General features: G+C 42.1%; 1 long non-coding RNA gene across 4 annotated transcripts in view; it reads right to left on the bottom strand.

The window, feature by feature from the left end:
- The window catches only part of LOC139609933 (uncharacterized), a 290,241-nt gene that overhangs the window by 72,306 nt on the left and 192,782 nt on the right, over nt 1-25,153 (bottom strand). The window lies entirely within an intron of this gene.

Below are 25,153 nucleotides of genomic sequence, written 5' to 3' on the forward strand. Positions count from 1 at the left end.
ACTGTATTTGAATAACGATAGGAACATTATTTTTACAGCCAACATGACACAGTTCTGAATTTCATTATTTGAGGAGCATGAAAAAACATTTTACCTCTTGTGCAGCATGTGGTTGTGTGCTTCTAACTGAGGCTTTTAATTCAGTACTTAAAGCCAGTCTCCTGCCTGTGACTGTGTCGTGCCAAGCAGGCCACCGTTCCCTGTTAATCGACTCTGAAAGCTTCAGTGGAAAACTTCAGCTCTGACCCAGTGACACCAGCACTCGCTGAACAACAGCGAGCCTCAGGAGAGAACCTAGCATCAAATTACCTCTCTGCTCGGACCTGTACTTTCTCCATGTGTGTGTTTCTGGGAGACAGTATGTGTTTGAAGGTTGTGGGGGCTGGTGTGGGGTTGGGGTCGTACTTGCCTTGACCACAGGCTGACTGCTCGCCCCGGGCCCCTGGCGTCAGTGTCAGGGAGAGGTGAATCGGACTATCTCCACTTGCAAATCTATCCCCCGAGACCCCTGAGCCCTCGCACCATCCCCACCTCCTCTCCCACCTCTTGCAAAACATCCTTTTAGAGGGGGACCATCGGCCATTATGTCCCTCCTCACCTCTCTCGCCACTCCAGCGGGGCGCTATCTGAGGGGAGGAGAAGTGCGACCACGCCACTAATCTCTTTCTCTGAGTCGCTTTGCCCTGCCCATGTCACTTTCTGCCACTGCTCTCCAAGGACGGCTACCTCCACAGTCAAGGTGACACAGAGTTGAGTTTTTTCCTGCAGCCTGCATGAACACAGACCTGGACTACCAGGCTTTATGAATTACAGGCCTTGCTTAAGTGGTAATTTAGGCAGGAATTAAGGGATAACGTGTATTTTAAGAGAGGAAATCCTTTGAGTTTCCTTTTATAATAGAGCACCTACCTCACAGTGGGTAATTGGAGCCAGATGTTGCTCCATGCAGCATTAAGAGCACCGGCCTTTCTTTTTTTCCTCTCAGCTACGTGAAACATCTTGAAATTCTGTCATCATACCGGCTTTTGTGTGCTTGTGCGCTTGCATATACTCCCGTGTCTGTGCCACATAATCACATTAGTTAGATTTAATCTAAGAAGAGGCAAATTATGTGCTTTTCCCATCAAATTTAGCTGCATGACGAGCAGCGTGTAGAATCAGTGAGTACAACCTATCCCAGAGTGCTTTGCATGGATGGCACAGGGCTGGAAAAAGAGACAGAGAGGAGAGAGTGAGGCACAGGATGAAAGGGAAACGCTAATAATGTCTCACATGTGTACTGGCAAATTGTCTGCTAACACCGGCAAGCAACACACTCACTAGCTGGGAACGTGGCAGCAGCCTCCTAATAAGCAGCATGCACTATTTATGATCATAAACCAAGGGCAGGGAGGGTGAGTGCTGTCAAAATAAAAAAACATGTCAATCTTAGCTCCCCACTGTTGCCTGAGCTTGTTGCCTGTCTGTTAATGCACTTTTTTTTTCATGTTTGCCTATGATGTACAAAGGCGGGAAAAATCACATCAAACCCACAGATTTCTTAAACTTCTACAAAAAAGGGAGGGAGGGGCGTGCTGGAATTCAAAGGGAATATCAAAGTTAGGAGAAGTACGGGAATACGTCAGTGAAAAAGTAAATATTTTGTCCTAACGGTTTGTGTGTTTGAGAAAAGCACATGTGATGAAAACCAGAGATATACATGTTGGTGCAGTCGGCAGAAAGCTAGGTGGGGAAGTATGGTTAGGTGGAGAAAAAAAAGAAAAAAATGAGGCCAGGCTTCGTTTTAATACTTCATAGGGCATTGAAAATTCCCTCTGAATTTCCCTAACTTCTCCCCACTCTTTGCAATTATGCATGTTTATTCATTTTGATTAACGGCGATGAAAAGTCATGCCCGCCGTGCGCCTCGTATATGAACATTTGTACCACTGAGAAAGTGACAGTCCATCAGAAACACATGAAAACAAAGTTCCCGCTTTTTCTGCTTTATACCTACTAAAACAGCAGGTAGCGGAAATAGTTTAAATATTTCACAGGTCTCGCAGGACAACATTCAAAGACGACGGAGGAATATCTACGGGCTTCAAGAAAAGTTGATTTAAGATGGTGTGACACAAGTAATACGTTGATTAGTTGCCTTGGGCCCTGAATTCTCTTCACTTCTAACAACTACTCCACTTCTTTCTTCTCTCAAGCCCTCCCTCTGAATCCACCGGCCACTGGAGGAATACAAGAGGGAGTTATGGAGGAAGGAAAGAAGGAGCAACAGAAAATATCCTTACTGTCAGGTTAAAATATATAATGACCCAAGAAAAAAAAATGCTGTTGTTTCTCTCAATTTTTGTGAAAAAAAGTGCAAAACATGTTGATCTTAAGTCATTTATGTATATAATTAAGAATATTTCAACCAGTTTCCAAAACTTTCAAGAATTTTCCAGATAAATATGTTAATAAAGAATAAAGAAGGTTGTTGCACCAGAATCAGAAAAAAAAAAAAACATGCAAAGGCTGATTTTGTCACTCGTTTGAAGGAAATAAGATTTTAAGGATTTTTGCTCATTCAAAAGACTGGGCTACAACATAGTGTGCATTTTACGAGCCATATTAGGAACCAAATAAACCTCCTCCACCTTCAGGGGAAGAAATATGCCAAACACGTCAGCTCAACTACAGCAGAAAAAAAAATGCAATGACTAAAGTGACGAGGTTTCTCCAAAACAGCAACGGTATGTGGAGAGACAAAATAAAGGTGAGAGAAACCTCACAAGTTCCAGAACGAAAGCAGCAAACATTTCCAGTGATGTAACAGGGCTGCGGCTCCCAGTGTGGGAGACGAGACTGGAGGGAGGGGGGAGGGATGTTAGAGGAGACCACGGCAGCTTTGGAGTATAATAATACAAAAAGAAAAGAAACACCAATTTCCTTCCAACAGCTGAGCACCTACAGGTCATTATTTCCTCTGCTGGGCTGTAATGTGAAAGTACTGAGCTCTGGTCAGGAAAACTTCCCTGTGTAAATAATGTGTTGGCCAGAAACAGACTTACTCCTCCACCTTGACCTCTAGCAATAAGGCAGCAACAATCAGTACACAGAGATGTTTGATCACTACGGACTGCTCCAGAAACTCAATTATACATTGTTAAGAAATGATTGAGTGATTTCTTTTTCGGAGGGGTTGATAGACAAAGAGCAGACGTGAACACAGAGTACGTTCACATACATACAGGGACAGACAAATGTGTTGCCTTGTGACCGTATGACAACAAAGAAGACCGTGGGATACAGCTGAAAGTACAGCTAAATAAGTGGACCTTACACTTAAAATATTTACCGCTCTTGCTACTTCCTCTTTCACCCTGTTCAAAAACCCTTAACCCTCCCCTCTTGCCTTCAGTGCTGTGATCCTGTGAACGTGTTTAACTCTTGGCTGCAAACCAAATTTCCTTCAGGATAATAACCATAATGATAAAGCTGAAGTAAATAAAATCTCACTTCCAATAACACTGCCTTTTTTGTCTCTGAGATTTACTTTCCTAAACATCAACAGTTCTGAGGTTCTGGAAAATGTATGTTGTCCAAAATATCTTGATTCAGATCAACTATCTGTGGACTGCAGCAGCCACGGTCAACTTGTACAATGCAAACCTAATGAATCTACAGCCTGTAGTGTTAAGTAATGGACACACACTGCTACCTTTTAGAAAACCTTTGCAGGATTTTAAAGAGCCTCTCCGACATTTCACCAGGATAAACACATGTATATTTAATCTACATGGTGATTATAGTAATTCTAATGTGACATACATGAATTTATCACAGAAGATGACCCCACCTAGAAAAAACATCCCTCGGCGGAGGGAAAATGAGAGAGAAAACAGGGAAGAAAAATGATAGGAGAGGAATGATAACAACATGTAAACACTCTGACTCTCGAGGCCGGGCTAATGAACGTGCGAGGACAGGAATAGAGAGTGAAAGAGTCAGGGCCGCCTTCCAAAATATCCACTCCCACATAGGTCAGTGGACTTTTGGCTACATCCTGAGCAGCACAGGGGAGGGAGGGAGCAGTTTAAATGCCTGGGATCTGAGGAAAGAATTCGACAGGGCATGGGAATGGCAGTGTCACGGCAGTCGCCAGAGAATGCTCTTAAAACGCCGCCACGACAGACAGGCCTGCTTAAAAACACTGTCACTCCTGCACTGTCTCAGATTCTTCCGTTTTTATGACTTTGTTTTCTAAGGACAGGAACCCTGTTTTCTCAAGATGTTCTCCAAACAAATGAAGTGCGAATAAAGAGGATTATTTGCTCGTGTCAGTTTAGACTCTGATTTGGGTAATTCTTCATCTGGAGGAGACAGCTAGGACACAGACCAGCTGTAGAACGTTTTCTGGAATACTGTTCTTACTCTATTACTATTAAAGAGACCTGAGTACAGCTGAAGGACAGAGGGAAGACGTTTAACAGTCGGTCACACAAAAAGCATGTACATCATCTGCATCAGACAATCGCAGACAGACCGGATTAACTGCCCCAACCCTCAGAAGCCCCAGGTTCATTTCATATCAACTGTTTTTTCTTAATTACAAATATGTTTAGGAATCTACAACATGACAGCACAATCTCATTCTTCATTACACAGTCTTGTGAGTCTTGTGATGGCTGTCAGGTGTAGTGGGGGTCAACAGGGGCCCAACAACAATTTTTTTCTCCCCAGCAGGTAAATCATGTGATGTGGTCTTATGAATAGCAGTCTGGAGACATTTAACATCTATTTGCAACGCGTTCACGGATCAAAACGTAATGAAATATCAAAAATTAAAGCCTGATTTTGACACCAAAAAACTTGAACACACTGTTGATAATAAACAATCTGATGCAAGCAAAGTATTCATTTCTGCAGTATGGAGCTCGCTACGCTGCTCTGACTTTTTGATTCTCTGATTTTAAAGAGAGACATGCAGCATTTAGAAGTTGTCATTTGTGTGATTAGTCAGTTATCAGAATTGTTGTCAGTTTTCTGTCATGAATCAACGACATGCATGTGGTACGTAATGTGCATGTGTGCATACAGCTTTCAGGAATGTGAGTAAATCTCTGCCTCGCCATGAATTTATTTATGTTTTGAGACTGAATCTGGGTCACTGGAACCTCGCTGTCGTCCTCCTCCTCCCTGAATCCCTCCGCTCCCTGAGAGGGAGGGAGGTGCTGTTAACTAACCACAGATAACAACAATGCGCGGCTCTTGTAATTTATTTCAATTACTGCCAGGCCTAAAGAGGACAGCGCTCTTTTCTCTATCAGTGAGGCGGGGGATAGACCCGACTCCCACTGAGAGGAGTGCTGGTCAGATTACAAACTAAACAACACACAGACTACAAAATATATGGACAAACTTCCTGATATTAGTGTGATCACAGCCTGGTTTTACACAGTCCAACTCTCAGTTGACAGGGAGCAAACTGGGAAATAATCTATTCTATTTTCCATTTTATCTCCATCCTCCGCCATCTTATTCCTTTCTTTCCTCTCCTCTTTCATTTCTGTAGGAGGTCGTCTTTGCTTGTTAGTGTCTACTCCTTCTCTTTCTTCTAAACAAACAATAAGCAGAAAAGACGTTACCTCCTGTGCAGCAGGGAAAGAGCTACCAGATAAATGCTCAGATCCAGAGTCCACCGTGAGCACACAGCACTGAACCCTTCACAGACTTGAACCGACATCACCTGAGTGATCAACATACACTATGTGGCTGAGTGAGGAACGTGTAATGGCTGAGAAATGGGACAGCAATTAGTGTAATATCACAGTGGGACGATCCTGGGCTCTCAAGGACTTACCAGGAGCATGAGGTAAAGTGTGTGAGACACTGGAGCTGGGCTCTCATTTCTGTGGTTTCCCACACATGCACGCCCACACAACACAATAGGTGCATACCTGTGAAGTCTGGCGTGGTGTTCAGTTTGCAAAGGGCTCATGTGGACTTTAAGATGCTGAACTCGACTTTGCTTAGAAGATTACTCACAATTCCTCCTCCACAGCAGCATGGATGTTATGATAAAACCGCAGCAACAACACTAAGAACGTCTGATTGCCGTTAATTGGTTTTGTTGATAAAGACTAAAAGAGGTTTTGTGGGGCATCTTCATATAGTGCATATATTTCTGTTCAGAAAATCACTGGCAGACAGATAACAGAACCAAGATTTGCCATTTGTCATATTCACAGCAACGATTTTGGTCTTTCGGTTCTGTCTCATAGTGCATTTCATCTCCTTCACAGCTCAGCACTTTCACAGACTTGAAGTGATAACAGTGAGAACTAAACGTCATGTTGGTATACGTCTGACAGAGTCTGCGACTGTAGACTTTTAGATTCAAACTGAGTGTTTGCAACAAATGGGAAAGTTTGAATCGATGCAGTAATGAGTGCAGTCATCAAAGAGAAAACAAGAGACACATGAAATTAATAAAAGATCATCACTTTCCTCTGGTTTATTTGGTCAATCTAATCCAGTCAAACTGCAAACTTTTGTGTATTTGATTCTTAGATATTACAGTTGCTGCATATAGTCAGAGTCACAATCCTGAAAACAAATGAGCGAGTGTGTATTTTCTCTGACAGGAAGAGGAGGATGCATAAAAACTCCTCAGACAGAAACTATGAGCTCAAAAGCTCATACAGGATGTTGTAGTACAGAGATCACACGCTGTGACAGAAAAGGCACCGTGACTCTGGTTAATAGTCATTTCAAAGGGAAATTTCCTGATAAACCCTTTTTTAAACCTGCTGGAGCTGTCACTCAAATTAGGTGCTGCTGAAAAAAGAAAACCTCAATATCTTGGGAGTTCACAAATAATTTTGCAGTCATTAGTTTGCAATTATAGCACAACTATCTGCCAGCTTTGCAATTATCACTGTGAATATGCAAATTCAGTTTGATTTCATGGCCCGATTTAAGAAAAACAATACACCAAAGAATCATCATGTGTGTCAAGTTGAGAAGAAAAAGGCTGAAAAAGAGCAAAAACGATGCTTCCAAAACGAGAAGAGGACTCGATATGAGTTGTGTATGAAAAAAGAAGTTAATCAACAAAGTGTTAATTGGATACAAGTTCCATAATTGTTGTATTACAAGCACAAACAGCACTTTGCTTAAATATTGTTAATGCGTTTTTTTGTTGCACCTATTAGAGATTCTTGTCTCTAAGTTAATTTCATTATGCTAATCAGGCCCTCATCCGTACAGAACCTCCGCTTTGATCCATGTTAGTTGTCGTGATCTTCAAAGACAACGTCACCACTTACTTTAAATGAATTTTACATTTTTTTAAAGGAAATCTTATGGAAATGAGGAGATGGGGGGGTTGGAGGAGTAATTAATTTTTTATGATGTGTCTCAGTGTTTTCAACATGAGGAGAGTCAACAGCACGGGCTGGGTTTCATTTCACTGTTTTAGCAGGAGGAAATGTGGAGGCGGGAAAGGTGGGGGAGAGAGGAAATGGTTTCAGATGCGAAAAGATTAAAGAAGCTGTGAATTCAAGACTTAATTTAGACTGATAAACTTTAGTGTTTAATATGCTCATTTGTGCTCCCAGCATGAAAAAAAGAAACTTTTTCTCCTTTTCTTTTCATTTCCTCTCTCTCACACCCCCACTGCTCCCAGTCTTCCCATCTTGGCTTTCTCTCACGGTGAGCGTTTCCTGTCTGGCCCTGGCCGTTTCAACATCGCTGCGAGGAAGCGGCCTTCTTCGGGAGGAGGGGTGAGACGGACCCCGAGGCGGGGGGCAAACCACCCGCGAACACGCCTGCATTATTAAAACCGGACAGCGCTGTGAATCAAAGGCCTAGAATCTGGATTAAAAACCTGGCCTTAGGCCGTACGACTGATCAAAAATAAAGGAGAGTGAGGCTCCTGTCGATTAGTTTGTTTATTACCCCTGTAACGGAGCAAAAACAGGGATATGTGGAAAAATCTGTTCAGCTAAAGGTGAAGAGCACATTGTACATACTCAAATATCCACAATACAAGGCACTTAACTTTTCATATACTTTCTAAACTCTGTCTGAGCTGAAATAGTAAGTCAATCAATTTACAACATCAATTTTGATTGATGAATCATTGATCAATCAAAAACACCAAACTGTCTCTGGTTACAGCCTCTCAAATGTGAGGATTTGCTGCTTTATGTCTTTGTAAATTTAATGTCTTTGGGTTTTGGACAAAACAAGACACTTGTTGTTACCTTGGGAAATTGTGATGATCATTTTTTTTGTATTTTATTATATAGACTCAACAAGTAATTTCATGATCTAAAAAACATTTGACAGAGTAATCAATAAAATACTTATTAAAATAAACCATCAAACAAAACATAACACTGCTGAAAGTAAAATTTCCTGCAGCTTTTACCTATGCACCAGGATGAAGCAGTCCAGTCACACTTACATTTCTATTTGAAGCAAAAAGGCATAATATATGAAATATTTTATCCACTGGGTAAATACAGATATTTACTGAGAAAAATAAGTAAAGTGTCCAAACACCTGGGATTATTTATCTCACAGATTCTGCTCATGTTGCAATCGTGAATATTTTCTTGTCTCTTGTTTCTCTTAACAAGGAACTGAACCAACTGATTCACAATGTCATTTCCTGAACAACAACAACAATAACAACAATACAACCCTGCACACAAAACTCTGAATTTCCTTTGCTGTTTATGTGCCACGGTGTCCTTGTTGGATAATATCACGTAGGTGAACACGACAGATTGTGCTTACCTACTAAATCCGGCATTAGAAACATTTTTAAAAAAGCCTCTTACACGCCAAAAATCAAATCTGTCCCGTCCTGTCTGAGTGCTCAGGCATTCTGCCAGATCTACTCAGGTAATGCAGGCTGGAAGCTGACTGCACAAATCTACCACCGGCTGTGCCTGGGATACCGCAGCTATAATTTTCCATCATCTATCATTTGAAAAACATACTGTGGCATGTGAAGTAATTAATTAGGAAGACAAATACAGGCAGAGAGGGAGGTTTTATGTCGATGGGAGTCATGTTTTGATGGATTGGACGGCAGGTTTCTGGGGTTGAAATGGAGCATTGGGCTTATACATGTTGATACTGACGCAGGGATAAGCTCTCTCTAATTCCTCTGGTCACTGCGGTCAGAGTCTCACTCTAACTCTCTCTATCTCTTTTTCTCAGACTCTATCCTTCTCTATTTCTGCACCAGTGTATAGTGTTAATGTGCCTTTATCTTTTTCCATTTTTACTTTGTAAACATTTGTGATTTTGAGGCTTTAAAATGCTGCAATTCTTCTCCAACTGTGAGGCACAAAGTGCAACGTACAGAAATGTAAAGAAACAATGAGCCCAACATCACAGTGAAGCTTTTATGTTTTCAGATATTGTAAATGGTTTCACATCAGTTCAGCTGAGAATATAAATATACTTTATATTTATATGGTCCAGTAAGTGTGTGGGCTGGGTCTTAAAAGTTCCACAATGCAACACACAATGAAAATGGAGATGTTACTCACAGCAGGAAATAATTATCAAGTGTGGATGCTCCCCATGAGAGTCTGACGCTGGAGAACTAGTGACTGTGTCAATAAGTTCATATCTCTGACGTCAGTGATTGTGGCATGGCCAGAGGAGCAGCATACTTGCACATTACAACCCATAATAATCAATTCTACAATGAATCCTCGACTGATGTTGGCTATGTGAAGTTGTCATCATGTGACATTCTTCCAGTCCTTGCAGGAGAAGTGTAATTATCTTTTTCATTTCTTTTCTGGAAAGCTCGATATGAAACTGTGCCTTGTGAGGTTGTCTATTTTTTGCAGTGTGCTGCACCTTGCAGACTCCCAACAGGTGCCTGCTGGACTTGGTGGGTGTTGATCCAACGCCAGCTGGCTGTGTTGATGGATGACCAACCACCAGCCTTTCTTTTTTTCCTTCGTCTTTTTTTTTCTTTTCAAGCCTGCAACGAGAGCTGCGGATCTAGGAGGAGAGAGCGAGGAGAGACTAAGAAGCGGATAGTGATCTGAGAACCGAAAACTGATTGGGTTTCAAAGAGCTTGGCTGCGGCCTGCTGCAGGAGGCAACCTGCCAAGAAAAGGTTCCTGTGTACTTTCAGAACCGTAAATGGGAAGTTTAATCAGAGCTACATTGAAATGGTGATTTCCTACACGGACACGCACGTGCGCACCCGTACACATACACAAACACACACACACCGATCTGCACGCAGTCACATATTCCTAAACGCACATGTTATATAACCGTTATATTCATGCAGGTGCACCGTGTCAATGAGGTGCTTTTTCACACCCAGAAATTCATGGTGGATAGTCACACAGACACACACACGTACACGTTCACACACAGCAAGATGAATGATGCTCTATTGATCACATCAGATATAAACACTGTCACTTTTTGTAATTTCTCTAATTTAAATTAAATAGTAAATTCTTGAATTTTCTCTGTATTTAAAAGACAGGTCTGTATATTAACTACACAGCTAGGTTGGTTTGTATGTTTATAAGAATGTACTGACTGATGGCAGATTCATGCAAATAAGCTTCAAAATCTAAAGTAATGACACTAGAGGTCAAAGGTCAAATCCACAGTAGTGGATGTAATAAACACCTCTGCATCGCTGCATGACAGGGAAGTTTTCAGTGAAGAAATTACCAGCACGTGTCTCTGGCTGCCACTACGTCCACCTCCAGCTCGTCATCGCCTGCCTCCTCGTATGTACATTTATAAGGGCAGCGCGTTGCTTTATCTTTACCAGCCGTGAGGATTAACAAGCCTCGGCTTCGCGCTGCACCTGACTGAACCTCTCTCTCATCCCTTAGCTGGGGGATAATGCTTCTCCGGCCGGCGCTCTGTCCGACCTCGCCCTCAATTTGCTCGGATTTGAACTCTTGAATTATGGCTTACTAACAGCGTCTAACAGCTGGTACAAGGAGGGCTTCTCCTGCATATTTAATCGCATGAATTAAAGATGACCAGGAGGCTGCTTCCCTGGGCCTTCTTCCTCGTCACACCGGCACAATGAGTGAGCAGGAGTCAAGTGTAGAGGTGATCTGCGTGACAAGAAGGCCGAGGCCTTCTGCTGCCCCTCACATCAATTTATGTAATCTAGTCTTCTCCATATTGAGTGGGAAGTAATGTACGGATGCCCTTCTGCACGGCTATACACATGTGAGAGCACATGTTACAGGAGGACTGCTGGTAATACTTGCAGGTAACAGACCATTTATTTTACCCAAGAGCTCCACCCTCTTGGTGGTGCTAAAAGAAAAGTCAAGAAATTACCAAAGTGAATAAGATTCACCATCTGAGGACCATAAATGCTGCAAAATTTCAGGCCTATCCATCCAATCACCACTGCCACGTCACAGTTTATGTGGCTTAAAACAGTCAATATTTCATGAAGTTAAAATGAAAGTTAATTGAAATCTGATACAATTAAAAGAAAACCTTTTAACTAACAAAGAAACAAAAATACGAGAAGCCTTAAATTGTGTTTTCTGTTTAATTCATTTATCTATTTTATTATTATGTATTCATTATTATTATTTTGTATTTATTATTAATATTCATTTTTATTATTTATTATTTTGAACTGGGTTTTTTTGAATTGAGTTCTTTGTTTTCAAGGTAATGTTTTATGTAACAAGTTACGTTCCTTATGATAATCTATTTTCTCCACTGCAGCAATATATTTCATGTCTTCCAAGCCCATCAGGGCCGGGCACTTGTCTGTGAATAACAAATAAAACAGACAAATAAACAGACAATATTACTGGAAGAGGTAAAAATATGAATTCATGCAAGCTTTGTGATTAGAAAGCATCAGATCTGACAGCCTTGGGACACTCTCAGTTGCAATGTGAATGCAGTGCCACAGTCTTCCCACTCGAAAATTCAATTGGAATTCAAACCACAACACACACACACACACACACACACACACACACCTCACTTGTGCCAGCAGTGGCGCCATGCTGCACCCAGCAAGCTTCAAAGCCTACAGGGGAGTGCAACCACAGCCAAGGCCATGAGTCTCAGGTGTGGTGGGTCTTAGCCAGACGGCAGATGTATAGAAAGCTCCCACAGCACTGATCCCTATTAGATCTCCACAATTACCCCACCCAACCCCCCCCCCCCCCCCCCCCCCCCCAAACTGCAAACTCTGCTTCAAATTAGCATCTGGGTCCCTGGGGCAGCCAGGGCCTCCTGTTAGTTCAGACTGGGGTTAATGTCAGGTAAGCAGGTTGACTGGCGACCGCTGCCGTCCTCGGTGATAATTTCGTTTTGACCGTTTGACCCATGTCATTTAGCGCTGGGGGGGTAGAGGGGGAGGAAACCACCACTTCCTTTCTTCACCACAACACTCACCCCTCACCGCCACGACCACACACACATTCTTTATACTCTCGGATCTCCATTATGATGAGAGGAGCCACTTATGTCCTCTTGTTAAGTACACCAATGACAAGCAGAGAGGAAAAATGTGGGGACGGGTGGAGGAGGGTGAGAGACAGAAATCCTCTTTGACGAGGTATCCTCACATTCCCTCTCAGCTATCACTGTTTTGTTTTGAATATTGGCAATTAGAGGAGCCAGAGAATCAACTTTTTAGTGCAAGAACGAATCCTCACACTGCCATTTTCTCCCATTTCCTAACTAAAGTGATCCTGTCTTATTTCTCCCACTGGGTATGACTCTGCTAATAGACCCTGGAGCATCCGGTGTCAGGTCGGGATCTGAATAATCTCTGTGTAAAGTAATGTCCTCTGTTTACAAGCCATTATCTGTTCAGAGTCCCTCTCTTGTCTCTCTCTTTGTTACTCTCCTCTCTCAGTGGTAGCCTAATTGCGTTATCCAATATGCACTCCCCTCTTTGATCACTTAGCGCCACTTAAGGTGTCTGCTAGAGTTGCTGGAAATTGTCGGAATAAAGCAAAAAAGGGAAGAGAGGAAAAAAAAAAGCAGGGGAGCTGTCGGCGGTGAGAAAAGGCCTCCTTAATTGCGGGGGGCCTTTGTTTTGTTGAGGAGATAGGTGCCACGGGCAGCTCTGACATGGTTTATATGAACGGTTGACAGTGCTATTCTCTCAAGTTAAAAACATGGGAGACAGATGTCGCCAAGAAGTCTTCAAGAGCCTTTTCAAGACCATTAAGTGGCAAGGCCAAGGAGGAGGTAATTAATACACAGATACTGATACAGTTGACAGGTAAAAATGTATACATCCTGACTATAGCGCAAAGGATCTTTAAATCACGTCTTCTATAGTTTCAGGAAATCTGCAAAGACCAGACACTTCAGAGAAGATTAACAAGGCATCAGATCAAATTAATTAAAATGACTATTTACTTGCCTGAATTCCTGAATCTAAAAATATAAAAGTGTCGTCCAAAAAGTGAATCAAGGACACGACGTAACTGCTGCCTAGATTATGTTCACTCCCGTCTTGATATCATTCTCTTGTCTGTGCATTAAATCACTGATTAACATCTTATGTCTTGTGTATTTTATTTGTAAAAAAAAAAAACAAAAAGTAACAATGACTTGACTTTATGGGGGGTATGTGTCCAACTATTTCTTAGGCAGGTGACTCCTTGAAGTTGTCTGACAACCTCTCTCTCTCTCTCTCTCAAAGCAGAAATTATACATTGTATAAGCGTTGAGTGATGAGGATAACCAAAACAGCAGAGAATAAACAGCAGTTTAATTTTTACTTCAGAGACTAAGCAGATTTGCATGGGATCCTCTACTATCTCTGCACTTTTTACAAATCGCTGAACATCCCCAGGTAATATTAGTCCTGTGTAAATAAGGCTTTAGACTTTAATGTCCTGCTCTGCTAACACTCCTCTCCAACCTCAGCCTCTGTCTCCCTCATTTCCATTCCAGCTAAGTCTATAATTGCATTGTGCATCCACTTTTCTCTCTCTGTTTCTTCCTCCCTCTCTCTCTCTCTCTGTCTCTCTGTTGACTTTCTGTTGCAAAATAAACCCTGGCAAACACACTGTACATACGTGCAGTACGGGGCTGTAAAAGAAACCAACAACTGAAAGGTAAATACCACTTTATCTGGCCTGTCACAGCAACAAGCAGCCAAGCACTTTGTTTACCTCGGTGCTGAGTGAAAGTGGCTCAGGCCCTGCTGCTGTTGTGATATGGCCTCTAATTAGCTTCCAGGCAGCCTTTACCTGCCTCTCCCTCAGTGGAAACCGTCAACTCCCTTGTGTTTTTCAATGTCTATTAAAAAAAAAGGAAAATCCCCTGCTCCTCTGCAAGTCCCTCTTCCTCTATTCTCTTTTCTGAAGCCCTGTGTTGCCCACTTCACCTTCTTCTGAATTTTCTTTCTCCATTGTTTTGTGGAAGATTCTGATGGTTTTTTTCTGTGTCACCCTCTGACATTTTTATGTAAATACAAAGTCTGTTTTGCCAACGTGATGCTGGTTGCACAACAGTAATTCACTCTGTTTCGACTCATAAAAGCTTTTACAGTTGCTCTTCTAAACTCTTTGTGCCAGATAGTGTTCCCAGGAAAAATCCCCTGGTACACAGGAAGTAATGTGTTTAACTGTGTGTTTATAAGTTTGTGAAACATGAAGAAAACAAGGAAGTAAGAATGTCAGCAGTCATTAAAAGACCAAAACTGACAATGTATGTATCCTTCTAACAAATACTGTCTGTGTATCTTATTCCTCTTCTACCACTGAGCTCCATTGTTGTCCAAGAACAATTAAAGCAACATTAATGAGCTACACCCTTGCACTGGGCGACACGTTCGCTCATTACCACAAACACATGCACGATAGTTTACAGTATCCCACATACACTACATACTGCTGCCGTCAATACAGCATAGGATGTGTATTAATCTGCAGCAACAAATGCACCTTTCCCTCCTGTTTGAGTAACATTTGTTCAAAGCTACACTGCCCTCAAACTTATTTGAGTCACTGTTTATGTCTGCAGAAGGAACCAATGGGCTTGTCGCCACAGATGGGGTAGGGAGGTTGGAAAATTGCACCTCGCTCAAAGGCAACTAATCAACAATCGCTCGTAGAGGACTGATATGTTCCTTGTGGGTGTTGGGAAACAAACCAGCAACCTTTAGGTCTGCCTCCAAGAACATTTTCAACTAAACCTTTAATCTGCTTCTCCTGCCCCTTTCTCCTTCCCTTTCTCCTCCTCCTCCTCCTTCTCTACTTCCTTCCCTGCTGCCGGTGTGGTTAGCCGCCACGCTCCGCTGAGCCGTTCTCACTCCCCCAGGAGAAAATTTGTGCATGCATACTGTACATGAACTTTGGATAAATAAATAAACACTGAAAGAGCTGCTAGATAATTGAGCACAAGTGAGATAGAGAGAATCAGAGAGAAAGAGAAAGAGAGAGAGAATGGGAGAGTGAGGCGGGCAGGCGAAACAATTTCTCCAGGGATGGCGGCAAAGAGATGGCGAGACAGGTATGATTAAAACCACAGTGATTTATGGGAAGGTGCGCCGCCCGCCGTCACGCTCGCTGCGTGTATTAACGTTTTTGTTTTGCATAGAGCTCATCTGGAGACATGTGACACCCAACATCCCACCCACACATGAACACACACACACACACACACACACACACACACACACACACACACACACACACACACACACACACACACACTATCAGAACAACCTTTCTCCCTTCGTTTTACCTGATTTATGCCATAACCAGGTAGAACTGTAGAGGTTAAAGTGAGAGCCTGACGTGACGTTAGGCTGCCGTCCTACAATATGTTTCCTCAACACTAGAACCTGATCTAAGGTCTAAGGTGCTGTGGGAATGTGCTGCTTTAAATACAGAATCAGAATTGTCAAGTCTTGAAATGACAATTTTTAAACATGCACATCGAAAAGAGAAAAACCGCTTTGCACATAGTGGGAACTTAAGAGGTAGAGGTGCTGAAAAACTGCAAGATGAACGCTCACTCAGTGGTTTACTTCAAGTCCACACACTATACATGTTCTTCACCTTCATCGAGGCGAAGATCTAAAATGACTAATGCTCTGATACGCTGCTCTGCCCAGTGTATTTTACTTGAAATTTAAAATGCCAGAACACTATTTATATATTTCTTTAAATTATATATATATGTGTGTGTGTGTATATATATATATATATATATATATATATTCTGCAAAGTGAAATTATTTCCCATTAGTGTTTAATTAAACTCTTACAAATCTCTTAACAGCTAAACAGTCACCTTTTGACAAATGAAACCTTACAAAGATAATCTTGTTGATTTTAGAGACACCTAAAGATGAATCTAGCTTTATTGGAAATCATCCTTTAGCTCTTCAAACCTCCTCCTGATCCACCACACGTGTCATCTCCAGAGACCGCTGGTACAGGAGCTTCCTTTTAATGGCTGTAGGTTCAGTGTGATTCACTAGATTCTGTGATATTGATGTCCATCTCTGCAAAAAGCAGCCATGCAAATAATTAAAGTGGAAATACAGTGTATTGTCAACCAGAAATCAATAAGGATGAGAATATTGGTCAATATCCAATAGTGTTCATTCCAAACACCAGAGTCAGCTTATTGTGCAAACAAAACTGACTGAGGAACCATCATTTCCAATAACAAAGCCCTCATCACTTAAAGAAACAACTACTGAGTGGATGTTTGGATCACTTCTGATCAACTAATAGCTGTTAAAACACACATTGTGGATGACCTCTCACACTTCTGATTGACTAAAAATGGTGCTTCTGTGATGTGGGGGCGTTGTGTTGTATTCATATCACTTCCTGTGGGCTTTTATTGTGACAGGTTGATGCTAGTGGCCACAGAGTAATTGGTCACAGCAGCACCAGCCACAGCAGAAAGCAAGAAGGAAAGTCTAACAGAGTAAATCCATCTATTCTTTAGTTACTCTGGCTACAGGGTAGATGACAGCTGAGGGGCAGAGGGTCTGCCCAACAATTATATGATTGGCTCTAAGGTTAGTAATTGCTTAATGTTACTTTAAACTGTTCAATAATTCAATGAATTATCATGATTCCATTCTAAGTGAACTGTATAGTGATGATGTGATTAGATCTCATTCTTATTTCACATTTTATTCAACATTAATTTGATTATTTTCAAATATTTTTGTGCATTTGCCATATTGTAATGCATATGTAATCTAATCTACTTTACATCCAGCATTTACCTACCCATCACTGGATGTGCACAAGACTCCCACATTGCCCACAGTATGATACCCCATCGTGGTGGATTGCTGTGAATCTGCTCTGTTGTATTTTCACAGTGAAATGACACATTTAGCTTCAGATGGACCAGTTTACGCTGTTTCTTCTCTTCATTAACAACATTGAATCTGAAAATTGTGTAATTAGCACTTGCAGAACTTAACTGCCCAAAACATACATTTGCAGAGTAAACTATGCATATCACTCTCATTCATATGTGCACATTGTATGTTCCTAAGAAGTGAGCAAACATTCATATTCTGCAGTGTAATTTGAGCTCGAATTAAAAATGCATTGAGGGCCACTAATGCCAAAGACTAAAGTAAAACCAGGAGCCTGCATGTGTTATGACAATATCTCCACACTGGTTAAATGATGATAAGGCTCAGGTGGCTCATATTAACCTGGGAAAATAGAGGCGGCATATTTCCTCCCGTTAAAGCGTCGGTGCACGATGGTGGCGGCGGCGGCAGTGGGGGGGTAATTGAATTCTGGGCCGTCATACCTACCTCAGCTATGGGCTTCATTGAGATTAATTACTCACTGAGACCCCACACATACAGCTTCGAGATAGCAGCCATTTTAGCTCAATGGCGTCCAGGACAGCAACCTCAGCAACCTGAAGAAAGAGCGGATGGCCAGACAAAAGCGGGAACCACACGGGCACTGATGCTATCGCCGGCGTTGTTGTGTTACGATTAATTAATTTCAAGGTGATTATACATCACTGAACACACTGTGGCGTTTCCCCCAGAAAAAAACAGAGGGGTATAGGAGGGCTGCGGTGGTGGTGGGGTAGATAAGCAAAACAATGCTGGAGGTGATATTCAAATGTTTCCAGGACAGACTAATAATAAAGGGTAGTAATCTAAATATTCATTTAGGAGCATATGTGTGTTTAATACACCTTGTACTGAGGAATATAGAACAATAGTATATTGCCCTTAGCTGTGTTTGCAACTGTGACCTATAAATCCCATATCTGAGCACACTGCCATGAAGACATTAGCTTTACAGTGCACAGGGAGGGAAGGGACATCCAGAGGCATTACAGAGGCTGATGTGCAGCGATTTTACAACCATGTAGCACAAAATAACCTTAATGGATGGAAAAAGACTTGACATCGAGCCCAGTGTGTCGACAGTTGATTTACAGTTTTGAAAAATTATCAAACAACAAAATAAATAGTTTTATTGTTTTTGTTTTATTTTTGTTTAATTATATCAGCCCGGTCTCCTCCCAGTTATACTTACATACTCATTTTCTGCATGAAACATTACTGACATAAATAATAATAAATAATAAATGAGCAGGGGATGATTAATATGCTGCAACTCCTAATGCTTCTTTAGCAGGAAGGATTCTGTTTTGGCCCCATGGTCCACTTTCACTATTGTTGGTTGGATCCCAACAATAGTGAAAGTGGAAGGAAGTGAATCATCATCATTTGTCTCTGAAGCTTTACACCTACATAAAGTCAAGCGAGATGTTACTGGAACAAAACAGCAAACCTTTCCCCTGGTAGATATAAGGTGCAAATAAAAATAGGGGGAAGAGGAAGAAGACAGAACTGCCCATTGTTCTGAGTTTTCCTCCAGAGGTCCACAAACAGGTCTGAACTCGGTTCAGGTTTTAGCAGCACTGTCACACCCCTTTTCCACAGCAACACTTGTGAGTGATAAAACAATACACACCTTTCAGCATCAAACCACACTGCAGCCAGAGGCTCACATCAGTGCAGTCCCACAGGAGCAAGTGGGCTTCAATTATCACCACACACACACACACACACACACACACACACACACACACACACACACACACACACACACACGCTTCAACGTTTCCACAAACACACACAGAGACTCACCAGCAGCACACACTTCTCATAGCTACTGACACCGAGTGAGTAAGGGGAACAAAAATATGTCTTCATATCCGCTAAATCAGATTCTGTCTCTCACATGAGATGGAGATTTTATTCTAATCGAAGTAGACAGTCACATTTTTCTGTTCTTATCTGAACCATGTGGATATTTGGAACAAAACCGGATCCCATGGCATGCATCACACTGTGTGTGACTTGAATCTGAGTGCTCATTCACCAGAGACAGTTGTCAAAAATGTTGGCATCTTGAGCCTGTGTTAGCATGGAGGAAAACAAGAGACAACAAAGGAAAGAAAGCCAAATAGCTGTCTTCACTGGTATTTAGGGAGATCCCTCAATTTAGTAAAACAAGCACTGCATAAAATGGATGAGAATCAGTAAACTAGGATTACATCCTCTATCTCTGACATCCACAGGAACATGCAACCTCACATGAATTACTTGTGGAGTACTGGGTCTAACACATATGTATATTATGCATATGTAATACATATTCTTTAACGGTACAGGTTAGCTGTCCTGTCAATGTTTTTTTGCGTCTAAACAAATACTAAGACCACACAGTATGAACCTGAGTGTCAGGCATGACAAACTGTTGCTTCCTGTCTAGTTCAGTTCAGAAAAACATATGTTGTGTTCAGGACAGACTCGACAGAAAGTGTGTGAGTGTTTAGCAACATCTACAACGTGCCTCTGGACTCAGGGAGTCTGGTCCCTCCAGCCCAAACACCAATGTAACGCTGGCTGTGGAAGGTTACCAGCTATGATTGGTCAGGTTTCCATGCGTCATGTAACATTAGTCTTGGCAGAAATGGAGGGAACTGTGATCACCTGACCCGAAATAGTCAACATGTGAAAAACCCTGTGCAGATATTCTTCAGATATGAGTCTAACTTTGTGTTTAATGATAACCACATGTTCAAGGAAAGCTGTTTATTGATTCTGGGTCTATAGATACAAAGACAGATGTGTGATGATTTATTACAGCTCCTCTCCATGTTGTCTTCTCTCAACAGTTCAAATTAGTGCACTGCTTGATGTGGGTTACACCATAAAAACAATGTGAGCCAGCTTTTAAAAAAAATCTGATGTGGGCAGGATCGAGCTCTAATTATCAAGCACACAACACCCGTAACACCACACCTCCACAGGCTCTGACACAGGCAAGCATAAAGGTGCAGGCATCCATACCCTACATACAATACATTATATACAATCAGTACATGCCTACACAACTCACTCAAAAATCTTTTCATGCCTAAGGTGTCTACACCAAATAAGCACAAACATGTAAACAGCAGCTCATTAGGCTCATTAGCACAGCGCAGGACCCAGTACACAAAAACAACGTGGATGTAGTCGTCTTCCAAAGAACACAAAGAGGTCCACCTTGTCAGTCAATAGTCTTTGCGGTGTGTGGGCGTCCGGTTACAGATACCTCCCTGCTCCCGTCCCTCGCTGAAGGGGATCTGTTTCATAGCTCATCGACAATATTGACAAATATCATATGCTACGAGATCCTAATACACCGAGCTGCAGTTAACTCTTTGTAAGCTCTGTGCAATGAAATCAAAGAACAAGATGCGTGTATGGGACTTTTGGAAATACTGAATTTATGAAACTTAAATCATATCAATAACCAATGTGTCAAATTTCAGTTTCTTAGTGGACTTAAATTACCAAATGTAACTGTACACTTGAAGGATTCACATTTTGTAACATATTTGAAATATTTTTGAGTCAATATGGAACAAAACATTGTTCAAAAGCTTTAGAAGTATCTAAAGTGTGGGAGGAAAAAATAAATACTGATCACTTGGTTAGAGTTGGTGTTAAACTCCTCAGATCTGCCATATTTCTCTTATATTTGTTTCTAAACAGTCTTGCAGGAGCTGTCTGTATGATCTGCTGTAAATTATTCATATTATGCAGCACTGACTGTATGTTCAGTCAGTTATATTTCCTATTGTAATGTCTGGAATATAATTGACTGGGTGGCAAAGCTATAAGTGTTAACACATTGACAACAGATAGACGGTATCACAAAAACTGTCCTAATGGGCATACAAAAAGGGCTCCACTCCAAGGGGTGCATACATATTTATACCCATGTCCCCTTTCATGTGTTCCTACAAATCTTATCTTGCACATCTCCTCTCAGCTGCTCACTAGCTGAGAAGCTCTTTGTATAAACAGAGACCTGCACCGTTCAGGCTCTATTTGGTTCCAGGGAGCCGGTACCGTCTCATATCAGCGCACAATTTGACCGCAAAGAAAAGGGGATTAGACCTGCAAAAGTGTGACCCGCTTTACATCTGACCTGCTAAATCAGTCGACTTATATTCATATCTCGCCCTAGCTCCCCACTTCCTCGCACATCCCCTTCTCACTTCCCCCCGGGTCGGTGCAGATAACCTGAGATGAGGATGAAAAAGAAAAAAGGAAGGAGGAGAGGAGCAGCCATGCAGGTCTTGTATGGTACAGTTGGTGCTCGCCGGGGCCCAAAGCAAAGCCAGGTTCTCTGTTTTCCCTCCTAAATCAATAAGAGGGGGTCCTTTGGGGTGCCCTGGCCAGCCATCTGGACAGAAATCCAGGGGCTCAGGTTGTCCCCTGGGCTCCCCCGCCTTCCAACCCTGTACGCACAAGGACCTGGCACTAAGTTAATCGTCCTGCCTTCCCCCTTCCCTCCCCTCCACCCCCTCTGTCTCCCCCCTTCATCATCCTCCTGCCTTCTGTCCCTCTTCGTACACCTTCCATCTAATCTGGCCGGCTGCGACTCAAATGTCAGGCCACCTGGGAAAGGCAGCTGTTGGCCTGCAACGGGAGCCGCCGCGGTGGGCCTGGACCGGGCCCAGCATGCACTGCCCTGCGGTGTTCCTGACATGCTACCTCCAGGAAATAAAACAGTTTCCCATCAAATAGTAGGAGACAAGAAGAAAAAAATAATGGTAGTTGTGATGGTCTGAGAGTCATTTTGGGATTAAAGTTAACTTTTCCATGACTCTTTGAACGGAGTCTGAAGGTATTACAAGGCGCCATTCTTTCATTTCACACAGCCAGCTTAATTTGTGCGGTGAAAACAAAAAGCAAAATGTGGTAAATGGTAGCTGATCTGAATACAACACAGATCAATCAATAAAACTGGTTGAGCACCAATAGCCAAAATGAAAAGCAACCTATATCATACGTAGTTTTAGACCATAAATGCTTCGTGTAACATGATCCACATCATACACAGGCTCCTAAAATATGGTTTTAAAGGCCAATTAACAGATTGAGACAACTGTCAATGAAGCAACTTAACTCCTTGATGGAAAATCTCCTCCAAACTGAATGGACTTTGACTTTCCAGTGGTTGCCACATCTGTACAGAAGGAGACCACTGGCTGTTGAGGCTCCCACTTGCTTCAGTCTTGTTTAACATTTAATTTGAACTCGATAGTAGAAGTTGTTACGCAGAGATATGATAATCCATTAAATCTGAATTAAATAAACACAAAAATCTACCAAATATCTATGAAAAATTTCAGACCAGCTACGTAGCTGCTAAAAGTATCAGACAGCTCACGAGCACGTGTGTGTGTAAATAAACTGTTCATTAAGTGTAAATGTCCCTCAGTGCTCATCTAATGGCCTCGTTGTCAATCCTGCATGATGTATAAACCCTTAACAAGAGGTAAAGGGGTTTGTTCAGAAGAACATGTGCATTAGTGTCATGAGGTGAGTGTCATGAAGGTAGAGGAGGGAGACTGCGTAATTGGGGGCGTTGCCATTGGTAACAGGGTTAGACTGAATGTGTCAGGTTTCACCAATCAATGGCTTTGATGATATGAAAAAGAATTCTCCCTCTTTGTGTTGACACAGGACACAAAAGAGCATATAGGTGTCCAGCTAACAGTGAAGTGCACACACACACGTTTCCCCACATATTTATTCAGATTCATCAGCTATCATGAGTGTCACCATTATCTTCATCCTCAGCACCATCATCATCCTCCGGCTCATTCACAATCTGCAGCACAGCAGGTTATAAATCTCAAACTGAAGTAGAAATTACAGCAGGTACATGAGTCTATCATTTGCCTGTGGAGGAAGGAAGGAGGGCCAGCAAACGAGAGGAGCGATTTTCATCAATACATCGCCAGATAAAGATCCATCTGGATCCACTGAAAGGAGGAGGTGGGGGGGGGGGCAGCTTTTGGCATCAATGCGCGGCCATTGATTGTGCGTCCCATTACCAGTATATGATCCAATCTAAAAAGGGAGAAGAGGAGCGACGCCGCAAGCGGGCCTTTCTGCTGCCCTGCCATCAAATAAGGAAGACATCCCCCCTTTAATCACTCAGGAATGATTTGGGAAGGATTCCAAACATGAACACAGAGCAACGCTCGGGAGAAAAGCCGAGATTTGTTTGGGGGTATTAAAAAAAAAAAAGAAAAGAGAAAGAGGGAGAAGAAAGGAAAGAAAACACACCGACAAGGCCTCCCTACAAATACTCGGTCCTCTCCGTAGGGAAATAGGAGCAGAAAGGTAGCAATCAATATTGAAACACAGAAATTAAGCATTTAAATCGGTAATTAGGGAGCAGGCACGTTTTTTCACACCTGTACGCCGCTGAGGCTGCCAACCCCGGCGCATCTGTTTCCCTCCACCTGCCAGACACCTGGTATCATTTCAATGGCGCTTGATTGCATTCAAACGCCGAAGACTCTTTTAAGCTTCTTAGTGATCCCCCCCCCCCCCCCCCCCCCCCCTTCTCCTCTCCCCCTCCGCCACCTCCCCTGCATTATTTTGTATTTATTTGTATCTGTTCATTCCAATGCAGGTGCCTCGCAGTAATACTCAAGTGCGCCATACATGAGTGATTCTTTTATGCCTCAGTTCCTGCATTTGTCATTTTGGCGAAAGCAAGAGGATTAGGGGTTTGGATGTGTACCTCCCTTTTTTTTCTCCTCTCTTCCTCTCACTGTCTCTTTCTCTCTCACACTTTTAACAACATCCTTCCCGAATAATTTGCATACCAAATTCTTTAACCCTACGGTGGTCAGAGAGGACTGTCAAATCCTCTCCACTTGGCTTGCTCTGTTTGTGCATCAGACCTGTGACCGCTGACTTAGTTCCATCACAGTAGATATAAAAACTCAGACATGAAAGAGGTTAATACTAAACTAGCTTTTCTGCTCGTTTCTTGTTCTTTTTTCTGTCACTTCTTTTTCATACAGTATAATTATTCACAAGGATGCAAATATGTGCTACTGCCAGCAGGTTCTAGTGGCAGTAACCTCTGTATTCTTCACTTTTGGTAGTTTACAATGTTGGCAAGCTTAGAATTCAAGCCTATTCATTTGCTGTGTGCCAAACTAAAGTTGGATATACAATGATGTATCAATGGAAATCAAGGATGTTTAAGGAGACACCAACCTAACAGCTCCCTTGAGTTTGAATTTATGGTTTGGTGTGTATTTGCCTCTTCTTGTCAATAACAAATAAACCACATTTTAGCAACAGTAAATGTGAAATTGGGCCACAGTGGCTGAAAATCAAAGCGTAAGCACTTATTTCTTTAGCTGCTATTTTATACCAGTGTTAAACACTATTGTAGTAGCAGGACAAACCATAACACAATGCAGATACAATACAATTTGCCAGTAGAGTAAAATCTTCAATCAACAACACAGGCCTGCACTCACTCCTGAAAAAGGTTATGTCACGGTCCTGATGTGGATGATAAATAAATATTGAGAGCAATCACAAACAGTTTATGAGAGTGATGTTGCATTTCATAGTCTGGTAGTTTAATAATGTACAAGACAATGTGGTGGAACAGCACTAGAATAATGACTCTTGCTTATCCAAACACAATGCAGCAGTGTTTCTATTAGCCGGCCGTGGTTAAAGCTGCAGTATGTAACTTTTTCTAATACTTTTTAATTGAAATATGCACTAAAACAGGAGGTCATGGCTGTGAATCAATACATG

This window comes from Trachinotus anak, unplaced genomic scaffold, assembly GCF_046630095.1.
Source record: "Trachinotus anak isolate AG129_WGS33_773 ecotype Australia unplaced genomic scaffold, CSIRO_AGI_Tana_v1 ptg000026l, whole genome shotgun sequence".
Classification (NCBI taxonomy): domain Eukaryota; kingdom Metazoa; phylum Chordata; class Actinopteri; order Carangiformes; family Carangidae; genus Trachinotus; species Trachinotus anak.